This window comes from Balaenoptera musculus, chromosome 8, assembly GCF_009873245.2.
Source record: "Balaenoptera musculus isolate JJ_BM4_2016_0621 chromosome 8, mBalMus1.pri.v3, whole genome shotgun sequence".
Taxonomy (NCBI): domain Eukaryota; kingdom Metazoa; phylum Chordata; class Mammalia; order Artiodactyla; family Balaenopteridae; genus Balaenoptera; species Balaenoptera musculus.
The window spans coordinates 23,653,078-23,665,720 of record NC_045792.1 but is presented as its reverse complement, the minus strand read 5'-3'; the positions used below and the strand labels follow the sequence as shown (position 1 = coordinate 23,665,720).

The 12,643-nt window shown below is 46.5% G+C and overlaps 1 long non-coding RNA gene across 1 annotated transcript; it reads right to left on the bottom strand.

Annotated features, from left to right (window-relative positions):
• Positions 1–2,978: 2,978 nt before the first annotated feature.
• Positions 2,979–12,107, bottom strand: LOC118899987. The gene is made up of 3 exons (XR_005021020.1): positions 11,927–12,107; positions 10,918–10,991; positions 2,979–5,774 (listed from the first exon to the last, which is right to left on the bottom strand). It is a non-coding gene; the product is annotated as an uncharacterized LOC118899987 (long non-coding RNA).
• Positions 12,108–12,643: the final 536 nt, after the last annotated feature.

Here is a 12,643-nt window from a genome sequence, read left to right as displayed (position 1 = left end):
AAGAAGTAGGGCCTATGTCCTCTTCCCTTAATCTAGGTTCACCCTGTGACTTGTTTTGACCAACAGAATGTATCAGAAGTGATGCTGCATGACTTCCAATTCTAGGCCTTAAGAGGCCTAGAGTCTTCTGTTTTCACCCTACTGGGGTCCAGCCTACACGTAATGAAAGTCACGCTAAACTACTACATGAAGAGAGGTATGGAGAGCAAGAATTGTCCAGCCAGGCCATGCTGTTCCAGCCACCCCAGTTGAAGTACCAGGTGTGAGTGGAGCTACTAGGGAAGTTCTAGCCCATCCCAGCTCCCAGCAAAGCCAGCTGCACCGGTGACCCCTGCCAATACCGTGTGGAGGAGAACTTCCCAGCGGAGCCTGGCCAACCTTCAGAATCATAGGGAAATAATAAATCCTTGCAGTTTAAGCCACTAAGGTTGTCCAGCTTTTTATGCAGCAATAGAAAACTGAAACAGAGGCAGACTCACAAGCACTGGCTCAGAGACAGTGAGAGGCAGTTCAGTGAACATCACTAATTCTCTGGTTTCAGAACATAATGCTTATTGATCTTTTGTGCTTTTAATAAAACTTCTGTTTTAAATATACACTGTGGCCAGCATGCTTGCAAGTGAGAAATCGGTGCCAATAACTGAGACTTCCCACATGTTTCTAATCAAAGATGAGCCAAGAAAAGAGCGACCTAAACAGTGACGAGTGTGATCACTTATTGAGCGCCTCCTATGGGATAGGCCCTAAATGGGGTGATTTATAGTTATTATTTCACTTTATCCTCCAGGGGTAGAAACCATAAAGTATCTCATTTTACAGATGAGGAAACTTTGAAGGTTATAAAGCAGACGCATTTGCCCAGGGCTAAACCATGCATGAGGGGCACAGCCAGTATTCGAACCCAGAACTCTGAGCACCTGACCTCCAAACTATATTGCCTTTCTTAAACCAGAACATTCCAGTTGTTCTTTGGTTTAAGCTGCTCCTTCTGATTGTGGGCTGGGGGTTGGGAGCTCACAGAGATGGCTTTTTGGATAATTTCTTTCTCTTTCTGGAAGAGGTTACTGGCTCAAGCAGGCTCGCATGGAGGCAGGGGACCAGTATGTCTTTGGGGTCACAGGGACACCTCTCACCTGAAGGCACAGGCCTCTCTCTTCCCGGAAACAGCACATTCAACATTATGCAGTTTGACAGTCTGTCCTCTTCATTTCTAAGAATGGACCTTCCCCCTTTGAAATCCATGAGTAGCCCCAGGCCACTCAGAGCAGGAGCTCTGTGGAGTTTCCCCTTGTCTGAAAAGGAAAGAGCTTCATTTCTGCCCCCTTTTAATCTTGGAAGCCTTCTTGAGAGCCTTTAGCTTTGAGCTCTGTTTTGGAAGAAGTGAGGGAGACAGTTGGATGAATGCTAAGTAGGACATTTTTAGTTTGAACAGCAACTCTTGAGACACTGCAGTGAAAATCCCAGTGAAGTGGAGAAGCAGAAATAGTTCATATGCTGTTCAGCAAATTACAATTCAGAATAAGTTTGATGGGTTTCAATGATGGGCCAAAATCAACATGAAAACCTTTAGCAGAAATAAATGTAAACTCCCAAATGTAGGTGAGAATGACCATCTATACAATTTTAGGGTGGGGAAGAGTTGACTTGAAAGCAGTTCATGGGGAAACTATTGGGGGTTTGGTGGAACATACAAAAACTTGGAATAATCCAACAGTGAGATGCAGCTGCTAAAAGATCTCAAGCAACCTCCAGTTGCATAAGTACATGTTTACTGTGCCTTAACTTTAGGTTAAGGGAAGTAAAAATGACCAAATATAAAGCCTGTATGCCATTCTGGGTGACTCTCTTTTAAATGGGTACAGAGTTTGGGCTTCCAGGGAGAGCACTAAATCACTGAGTGCTTGCCCCAAATACCCCCACCCCCAATTTGGATTGGTCAGACTCAAGGGTACCTAATTGAGTCATGTTTTAAAAGGGTGAAACTTTCAAAAAAATTAACATATCCAGGCATATGAGTGTGGTCTCTCCCCTTTTGATTTTGACTCTTGACCAGGGCCTGCCCCCAGCATCTCTCCCTCTGACTCTCTTCCTCCCCCTCTTCTCATGGGACTGTTTTAGGGCCAGGACCACTGACCAGCCTGAGAAGACCTGGGCCAGGAGACCCAGACCATTCTACTCTTAAATCAGAGCAAACAGTCTCTCTCGCTCTTTGCTCCTTTTCTCCTGGTGCTGTGGGTGGGGTTGGATCTGCCATTTCTCCCATTGGAGGCTAAGATCTGAGACTCAAGTGTGGCCACTGAGAAGGCACAGAACCAGGCAGACTTTGGGGCTGCACCAATTTTGGCTCTAGGCTGACTCAGACCTAGGCCTAGCAAAAGGAATTTTCTCTTATACGGGCCCAGCTTTGTTGAGCTCTGCTCTGGGGTTTGGGGATATGCTCCTAACTGATAATAACTCTTTTCTTTGCTTCATTTATGCATATATTTTCTTCTGGAAAATGCTATGGATGGAATTGTGTCCTCCTCAAATTCATATGTTGAAGCCCTAACCACCCCCACACCAAATGTGATGGTATTTGGAGATAGAACCTTTGGGGTGATGAGATTCAGATGAGGTCGTGAGGGTGGGGTCCTCATGATGGGATTAGTGCCTTATATGAAAAGATCTTATAAGAAGACCTCTCTCTCTCCAACCCCCACCACCCCCCCCACCACCTGCCACCATGTAAAGATGTAGCAAAAAAGTGGCCATCTGCAAGCTAGGAAGAGGGCCTTCACCAGGAACCGAATTGGCTGGCATCTTGATCTTGGACTTCCCAGCCTCCAGAACTGTGAGAAATAAATGTCTGTTATTTAAGCCACCCAATCTATGGTATTTTTCATTATGACAGCCTGAGCTAAATAATGCAGAAATCTATTATATCTCAATTTTTTTTAAAAAAAGAAAGTACTTTATTTAAAAAAGAAAGAAACAAGCAAACAAGCCAACATATGGAGATACAGATTATTTGAAGGCAGGATTTGGGTATTCTTATATCACTGGCTTAATCTCATAACAACAATCCATTATTATTATTCCTGACACTGATGGGCTAAAGAATGACCAGAGGGAAACTGTCAGGCAGGAGAAGGGACTTGAGACCATGGCACATGAGAATGACTTGGGGACTAGGGCTGCTAACCTCTCCTAAGAGGAGGGTCGGGACTATAAGGAAATCCCCACAGCTGTGCTATTCCTTAGAGATAAAGACAAGGGTTGGCTGCTCCCCAATTTAAAGCCACTTGGAGAAGCAAACTGCCCACCTGAGACTAAGGCACACCTAATAGCAACATCTTCCAGAGTGAGGAGCCTAAGAGGGAAGAGTTAGAAGAAAGGGGACTGTTACAAATCCCACCCTCAAGATAGTAAAAGTCGTTCCTCAATGAGGTGCCCAGTTACCATCTTAGCAAGAAGGGCAGTTACAGATTCGGGACCATGATGTGTAAAAAGATAGTAGGATTCTGAAACTTCATCATTTTTGGTTTCTTGATCACCCCTGATCAAGGAAGCAAAATAACTCCTCCTTCCTTCTGCAACCCTAGGGGTAGGGAAGGTACCTTAAACACAACAGAGGGAATTTGAGATACTGGGTTCCCACTTCCTACTGATTGGGTTTGGGGCAAGAGCATGCCAGCCAGTGTGAACAGAGGCCCCCTTGGAGAGGCCTGGGGCCCACAGGAAAGAAGAAATGAACAGCAGTGACAAAGGAACAGGAAGTGTCACTGGGGTAGAATAATTGCTGGGGCCACAGAAAGACCCAGTATCATCTTATATGTCTATGGGGCCATCCTTAGAATGTGGTCCCAGGTGGGAGAGTCTAGACCAACAGATGAAATCACAGGAAGGACTTTTTGGCTTCCACCTGGGCAAGAAATTGCAAAGCCCAGAGCTGTGCAGGACAGGAGGCCCTGCCTCTTGAAATGGTGCGTTCCTTGACCTTGGAGAGGTGGAGGGACTGAGAAGGGTGAGAGGTTGGGCTAGATACTAGAAGCTCTCCAAAGCCTTTTCCAGCAATGAGCCAGGAAAAACACCCTTACCAAAACCCAACAGAAAACCTCAGCTCTCTAGAGCAGGCGTGGGAAAGGGACCAGGCGCAGCTGTCTAACAGTGATTATAAATGCCAGAGAAATAGTCAATGGGCTGTGACTGTTTACGATAATCATTTTCTTTCCAACTCATCTGGAGATGATGTCACCTGATAATTGGACACTGGCATGTGGCCTGCAGCATGCCTGGCCTGCTCTGCCTTCCTGGTCTCTGGTTGATCAGATGGACTCCTCTACAGGAGTTAGGAGTAGAACGGCTCTAATACAGAATGAGGGGGACAATTTCATTTATTCATAAATAGTGCCAGAGTCTTCTCTGCACCATGTGCTGGGGCTGCAGAGAGGAAAGAAGCCCCTGCCCTCAAGAGTTCGCAGTCTGTGTGCACCACAGACAGCTGGAATTCAATTATCCGTTTGATAAATGTTTGTTGAGTCTGAGCCCTGTGTTAAGCACTGGAGATTGAGCAGGGACAAGAAAGATGTGGTCTCCACCCTTGGAGAACATTGCAGTGGAGGACTCAGACAGTAGACAAATTGCACATAAAGGAGATCATGACTTGTGCAAAATACTATGAAGGAAATTTAACATGTGAGGGAATGGGAGGTGGGGGAGATCTGCTGTAGAAAGGGTGGTCGGGGAGACCTCTCTGACAAGAAGACAATTAGGTTCCCGTGCAAAGCTTGAGGAGCCAGCTGATGTATACAGCACAGACTTCCAAGTAAAGGGGATGGCTTCCCCGAAGGCAGGAAAGAGCCTGGTGTGTTAAAGAAGCAGAAACGACATCACTGTGCCCAGGTGTGATAGGCGATGGCATCTGATGGGGTTGGAAAAAGGGCTGGAGGAAGCTGCTTACAGGGCTTTGTGCAATTTGAGGGAGGATTTTATTCTAAGTTCAGCTCAAGATCGATATTCCCAGTATTAGAAATGTGGTGGTGAGGATTTTGAAAGGACCAACGTCCAGACTGGCTAGGATCCCAGTATCCAAGACATATGCCCTCTGGTGAGCTTGGCCTGCCCCTCTTCTGCTCCATCTCCTGGCTCTGTCCTTCCTTCATTGAGGAGCAGAAAGAGGTAGATTCTTCCAGGAGACAGAGGAGCTTGGACACTTTGGACACTGCCAGCAAAGGCCTTTGAAGGAATCAGAGATGGCTCAGGAGACAGACAGTGGAAAAAGAGTAGGAACACATGGAGATAAGATCTGTGTCACCTGTTCACATTCTCCTGAAAGTCACTGATGGGGCAATTCTGTCTCTGTCTTTTCCCCAACCTCTGGCTCCTCCAACTCCCCAGAGGAGAGGAAGCTGCAGAATTCCTCCTTGAAGGTTGCTTTCTTGGAAGACCTAGGCTTTTCAGAGCCAGTGCTACTGCATTAACATTTACCATATCAATTCTGGAAAGGAAGAAGCATAATAAGCTGGTCCAGGCAGAAGGCCGGAAACTTAAGAGCTTCTCTGGTTTTTCTTCTCTGTTTTATTTTTAAAAATCTACTTTGCAAAGATATATGGTCTCCAAGTTTCTGAAAAGGGAAGCAGCAAAGAAACTCCTTCTGGTGTGAATGAAAAGAATTACATAAACCGCAGTAAATTTAGTATGAAATTACATTGCCAGCCCCAGAGGAGAAAGATGCTTTTCCATCCTGCATTATACATGTTCGAGGATCCATTATCCTGAGTTCCCAGGCTGCTGCACTGAAAAGAGACAGTGGCATGTAGGTTTGGTCCATCTCCTAGGATAGAAGCTGCTAGAACATAATTATTTGACCTTCCTTAGGGCATTGGGTTTTTACAGAAGTTCCTCCTTGGATTTACATTTGTCTCTTCTTTACTTTTTAAATTGGGACTTGGGTTCCTGCTGACTCTTGGGCTCCATTAAATCAGAATTTCTTTCCTCTTGGGGTTTTTCACAGTTTTGCTAGTTCCTGAAGTCCTAGGAGGCCCACCTCTATGGAGGCTCCCATGAAGCTTCTAGGCTGAAAGGAGAGAGCTCATGCTTCAGACATGGGTTTCAAGTCCAAGGTCTGCAACTTCCAGCTGTGTGATTTTGGGCAAGTTCCTTAATGTCTCTAGGCCTGTTTCCTTATCTATAAAATGATGCTGATAATGATCTTGACCACTTACCTCAAAGATTTGCTGGAGAGTTAATTGAGGAAATGTGTTTGCAATGCTCTTGACACAGTACCTGACCCATAGTAATTTTTCAACAAAATTTAACTACTTTTATAGTCAGCTCCTCTTTTAGTTTTTCTGGAAACATCTGTCATCTCCCTCTGAGATGCTAATTTCCTCCAAAGGATGCTATGTGGCCCTAATAATGTGAAGCCCTGCTGAACATATTTCATTCATTCAGTAAACATGTATTGAACTCTAACTGTATGCCCAGTGCTGAAATAGATTCTGCTGATAAAAAGAAAAATAAGCACTATCCCTGCCCTTGTAAGCATTTAATGACATTGAATAAGAAAGTCATAAAGGCAGCCTTGCAGGATAGAGCAGACCACAGCACGAGTGGGCAGAAGGAAGCCTGAAGGTTGGGCTTTCCCTGACCACCCTTGGTTCCTGTAAGGTGAAGACAAGACTTAGAAGTAGCCAAGGGTCCTCTGAGGAGTTTTCTACAGCAGGTCACCACAGACATGAGAGAAGGCTGTGGGTAGACACCCAACATTGGGAGATACAATTTGACCTCGGGGAATCCTTAGTCCCAACAGAACTTAGGTACAGCCAGTGTACCAGGGGAGGCAGGGAAACATGGGCTCTGGCCAAATCCAGAGAGACTAGGTCATAAATTACTCAAGCGCAAGCTTGGCTTACAACACCAGTAGGACAAAGATCAGCCATGAGGGAAGGGACGTGGCTCTGGAGACCAAAGGAACTGGAGAACTCTGAAACTTCCCTCCACCATGGGGTTGCATAAAGCCCTCCCCTTCCTTCTTCAATCTTAGGGGAGAAAAAGGAGCAGTACAAGAGACTGAGCATCTTTTGTTCAGGAGACATGCACTTTCCTAAAAGAACTATTGCACTATTGGATGAACTCAAGCTCTAAACCAGATTGGACCTTTGGTTACTTTTTCCCACCCTTCCCCACTCTTTCTGGGAAAAAAGACCAGATTAGTTACACATAACAGAGCTCATTTCCCCTCACTTGTGAGTTGTAATGTGATTAAATTTTGTGACCCATTTTCCTTGATGTATATGCTCCATACCTAGCACAGTGCCGAGCACCAAAGTGACACTTGATGAATACAGCAAGTGTGCATGGTAAAAAGGAAAAGTCCTATCTGCTGCTCTGGATTCCACTTCTGAAAGACATAATCAAGCCAATATGCATGTTTTAATAGAATACAGCCCTGGACTCTTGGCCATTCATTTCCCATTCTTGATGCCTAAACCACACCCAGACCCTCCCTGCTCTGGAGGTGGGGATAAAGGCAGTGGACCTATCTGGACCTGGTGTGAGCGTCCATCCTGGGCCTGAGAACTTAGTCTATTTTAAACCAGTTCCCACAGATGGACCAACTCTATGTCCCCCACAGGTCCCCACCCTGGCCGCACACACACAAACACAAAGTCTTACACCCAGATAAACACACAGCTGAGTGGAGATGCCATGTGGGTGTGGGAGTTTTCAGAGTGGAAGGATCTTGGCTGGTTCCATGATGAAGAGGAGGTGGCAATGGGATGAGAAAGAGTAGCATGTGTAGGCCTCACCTCATCCTGGGGAGATGCTATGCTGACATGTGTAGCCAGAATGGATTGTCCCCTTGGGAGGGGCAGAGGCAGATGGGAAAATATAGACCCCAACCAGAGAAAGATTTTATTTCTCATGCATCTCATGATTAAAAATTTTCTTGGGATGTGCTATAGTCTGTGTCTCCTGCCTGGGCAGGTGGGAACTTGGCTTGGGGGGAGGGTGCTGGGGTGTGTGGATGACGTCATAGGAGGAGGAGGGGGAGTGCTGTGATACCACAGACATGTGGGAACTTCCTGGGCGAGAAGTTTGGAGGAGGACGAAAGCGCTCAGGAGCCTATTTCTGGCTTTAATAACAGCCCTGATGACAACCAACCACATGAGAGGGGTGCAGGCAGGCAGGTCTGTCAGGGAACAGTGGCACCTCTTGCCTGGAACACGGGTTTTCTATGAGGTCTTCTAGCCTTTAATGTAGGGGTGGAGCAGGGAATGTGGGATGCATTTTTTGTCGTGAGAAAGCACAGATGCCCGAGAAAGAATGGAAAGTGGTGGAAAATCGATATCACAACAGGGCTTCAAAGGAGTCCCTGAAACACAGTGAGGGGGCTGTGTGAGTCAAGTGTAGGGGGTAAGAGCAGAAGCCCTGTCACCTCCTAGCTTGTGTCCTTGGGAGAGTCACTTAACCTCTCTGCACCTCAGTTGCCTCTTCAGTAAAATGGGAATAATTATAGCACCTTCCTCACAGGATTGTCAAGATTAAATAAGTTAATACATACTTGTAAAGAGCTCATGATGATGCTTTGCATGTAGTATGTGCTCAAGAAAGGTAAACAATTATTATAGTAGAGAGAACGCTGGAGTAGGAAACGGAAGACTGAGTTTTTAATGCTGACCCAGCCCGTGACCAAGTGAGTGTCTCTTTGGGCTTCAGTTTCTTCATTTGCAGCAAGAAGGTGAGGGACTAGATAATCACAACCTTCTCTTCCCACTCTAACATTCTAAGACCTTGACTCTAAGACCAGGTAGAGCTGATACTGATACAAGTCTTCTTTGCTCCAAATTCTCTTGGGCATGTCAGTGTCTACAGTTCCACCATTTAGGATACAAGCCTTTGAGTTAAGCATGTTTTAACCCTCTGCTTCTTTCTTCAGATAAAATAGTTGCTGGGGGTGATTGGTGGGTATTAGATCAGTAATACATGGGAATGAATTAATTCTTCCAAAAATAAATGGTCCCTGGGTAACATCAGGTCACATAGTGTGCCTCAGAAAGAATGGAAATGGTGGAATCTTGAGTGCAAATTTCTAGTACACGATTTTGTCTAGGTTAGGCCCTGTCCTGTAAGAAAATAGGAAGACAAGAGCCATTGCAGCATGAAGAATCTAGGTTAAATACAAGTAGAAATTCAACTAATAGCATATGTTGAATTTCTACTTGTATTTAACCTAGATTCTTGAATGGGAACCTGAGGGAGGTTGGGACCAGGCAGTGGTCTTGAGGGTCTGTCAATCCCTCTGAGCCAGGCAGGGGGTCCTGCGTCATCTGGTGTCTTCTGGGAGTGCATGTCTGTGTGTCCCTGGTAGAGACTGTCCTTCCTGGGCATCCTGGAAGTTCTGTGGCTTCTGGAGTGAAAGCACAATTGACCTTCCACACAAAGCCCAGTTAAGAGATACATTGCTTAATGATTCAGTGATGTGCTCCCTGCTGGACACTACAAATTGATCAGAGGATGTTTGAAATGATCCACAGTCATCAGGCAGAAATTGGAGTGACTCAGATGACAGCATTCTTGTCATGCAAGCCAGAGGCTGAGTACTCAGCAACTGGTCCAGAGAGAGAGGAGAGGGGAGTGGGCAAGGGAGGGCAAGAGAGAAGAAGAATGTGGGCATTCCAAAGGGTTAGTGCCCGGATGCCCCTGCTCCACAACTCCAGCCCAAGAAAAGAAACCAGTGGTGGAAGTGGAACCTGGGGTCACTGTTCAGATGTCAGGGATAGAAAGAAGTCAAGGGAAGTGAGATTCTCTTAAGTATTCTTGGTTTCCTATGGATGAAAGAAATCCAGGGTAGCAAAGCGTTTCCCATGCCCACCTGCTGCCCTCCCACAGTATGTGCAGACCCCCATCCAACTGATGAGGACCTGTCCCACACCGAGGACTCTCAAAAGAGGGTAATGGGGGAGAAGCATTCATATAACCATTCATTCGTATATCCATATAATCATTCATTCATTTGTTCCACATTTATTGAGATTCTACTGTATGCCAGATGCTGTGTCAGGTGCTTAGGACCCATAGAGAAATTAGACACTGTCCCTGCAGGGGATATGGCAATGAGAACCAACTGTCACAATACAGCAGTGTAGAGTGGTTTAACAAAAGGAGGCAGTGAGCGTTGGAAAGCACAGAAGTGGAGCATCTAAGTCGAACTTGGGGCTTGGGAGACATCAGACTGATCAGAACCTTGAAGGTGAGTAGGAGTAACCATGTGGGCAAGGAAGTTGTGAGAGAGCCCTTTGGGCACAGAGAACAGAAATGAAAAGGGGTGGGGATGCAGAAGATCACGGTGTAGATGGGGAACTGGACATGTAGGGTGCAAGTGGCGTGTTGGGAAGTGGAAGCCGGAAAGATCTTGAAGAGCTGTGTGTGCAACATCAGGGGAGGAGGAGGGTTTGGGCAGGAGATGGAGAAGGTTCAGCTGCAGTGTGGGGAATGGACGGGAGAGGCAGTCTGGACGCCCAGATCCCTTCAAGGACTGTTACAGAGGAGCTAAACCAGGGAGGTGGGAACAGAAAGACTGGGATGGAGTCATGAGATAAGTGGGAGAGGAGCCATCGACAAGACCTGGACTCCCAGGAAATGCGGATTGAGGGTCAGGGAGAAGGGAAGAGTGGGAAGGGGCAAGGGAGCAGGGAGGAGACATAAGGAAGTGAGTGGAGGTTTATGGAGAGGACATCATCCTCCCATGATGGGAAACAGTGCCCATCAATTCTCAGAATCACTGGCTCATAGTCTGGGTTGGAAGAGACCCTTGAGGTGACCTACACTAACCTCCCATCTAGTATAAGCATCTCCTCCGGATCCCCTCCTGGCTCAGTCATCCAGTTTCTGCCTTCATTCAAGCATTCAACACAGAACTATTGTGCACTTACCACATGCCTGGTGCTGTGCCAGGCCTTGGGGATGTGGTGGTGTCAGAAGGCTGATGGGGAAGAATGGAGAGTAGCTAGAGAAGAATAAAAGAATGAAGACATTTAGAAAACAAGGCCAATCCATGAAGGCATAAAGAATCAGGGTTATGGACCACCTTTACATGCATTACCCGAGAGTGGGACCAAGGAGGCCGGGTGTTTATTAGCCACCCCCCAACCGCCACTCAGTCATTGGACTCAAGCCGCCCCTGGAAGGAAATGTGACCTTGGCGAGGCCATGCACAAAGGGCTGATGGCTGAAGGCTGTCTTCTGGCAGCACCCCCAGCAGCTGGGAAATAAATCCTTTGTTACCAATGAAAGATCTGTGTGATGATGCATCCCCATGTCTACCACAGAGAGTGTGTCTGGGTGCATCCTGAGGGTGTGGATGTGTGTCTATCAGCATGTGTGTATATCTCTGTGTGTGCACCTTGGTATGTATTAGTGCGTCTGTATCTATTATAGCCCTCTCTTGGATCTGGGGTTGTGAGAGCTCTACAGGCAGCCGAGACTTAAACCTTGCCCTCTGCCACCTTATCACACACACTGCTTTATTGCCACCCCCCAACTTCTTCCCATCCCCTGCCCAGTTTGGGACAATTAGTGATAAGGTGTAGAATGTGAGATTTGGAGTGGGGGGCATCTGTGGACCCTCTACCAAGAATCCATTTCTATTCTCACTTACTGAGAACGGGTGAGAGGGGACAATCCCATAAGGTTCCCTTGTGCAAATTAGAAAAAGGCACCGCTACTAGCAGACTTCATGTGAATGCACAGCCAGGCAAGCAAATTAGACAGTCAGCTCCCACTGGACCTCTCTACTGGGCACCCTCAAAGGTTGTTTTATCTGGATTATATTTCCTGACCCACAAAATTTAGAATAGGACCATGTCTTCCCGAGGAAATCTTTTTGATCTCCAAGACCTGACCCTCCTATCACACTGTTGTCAGAAATTAGGATAACAGTACCTGCCATGAGGCCAGCCTCCTGGGGCAGACTCCTGCCTGAAGGTTTCTGGAAGTCTTGACTTCCCAAATTCAGGGCAGATGAGGACCTAAGGATAGCCTTGGAGAGAGTTGATGCAGGTAAGGAATGGAGCATCTCCTGGAGTTTAGCTCCCATATCTGTCTCCCTCATCAAGGAACAAAGCATGTCTAATGACCTAATGGATGTAGGAAGAAAAATCAGCAGGGATGAGAGTCCATGACTCAACTGTACAGAGATGAGAAAACCAGGTCACTGGATGCTCTGGACCTTCTGATATTAGATCCAGGGTGGATTCTATCAGTGGTTCATCCAAACTTTGTAACTTGATGCTTCACCAAATACTTTCTCAAAGAGCCTGTGACTCACTGTCATAGGAATAAAAACCCTCTCTTTCAAAGGTTTATGTCATTATTTTACACATGTAATTATTGGCTATGGCAGACTAACCCTACCGGGAACAGCACAGGGCAGAGTGGCAGGAGGCTTAGTGTCCTTGAATTCTTGAGTGCTGGAGCTGTAGGAACCTTGAGATCATCTCATCCAGTGCCCACAGCTCACAGCCCGGGGCAGAATTCTGCCCATCACCTTGTTTGATTCAATCCACAAAATGAACATTGAGAATAAGTTTATACAGGGCATGCCCTCTCCTGCTTATCTCCTGCTGCCAGGCTACTGCATTCTACCACTGGCTGAAGCTC